Raw genomic sequence first — 314 nt, 5'->3', positions numbered from 1 at the left:
CTGCACACATTTGATGTGGAGCTGGAATATCTTAGCAGTGCTGCACGGCATATACTCAGCGTGGAGCTGGACTATCTTAGCAGTGCTGCCCTGCACACATTTGATGTGGAGCTGGAATATCTTAACAGTGCTGTACTGCACATACTCGTCATGGAGCTGGAAGATATTCCTTGTGGTTGTACATCTCTTCATTGGGTGTGATGGAGTCTGTGTGTTCATGTCAGTAGCATGGACCAGTTTTCTTCTCAGAGGCAATGGGCTGCGAGTGAGAAATCCAGGCTTAAATTGTTGTTTTTCCCCTTGTAGAGTGACCA

The 314-nt window shown here is 46.8% G+C and overlaps 1 protein-coding gene across 1 annotated transcript in view; it reads left to right on the top strand.

Annotated features, from left to right (window-relative positions):
- Nucleotides 1-314, top strand: part of SLC4A4 (solute carrier family 4 member 4) — a 353144-nt gene that overhangs the window by 184085 nt on the left and 168745 nt on the right. The window lies entirely within an intron of this gene.

Source organism: Otolemur garnettii, unplaced genomic scaffold (assembly GCF_000181295.1).
Source record: "Otolemur garnettii isolate 467f Iridium unplaced genomic scaffold, OtoGar3 scaffold00191, whole genome shotgun sequence".
Taxonomy (NCBI): Eukaryota; Metazoa; Chordata; class Mammalia; order Primates; family Galagidae; genus Otolemur; species Otolemur garnettii.
This window is presented reverse-complemented; position numbering and strand designations above follow the sequence as displayed.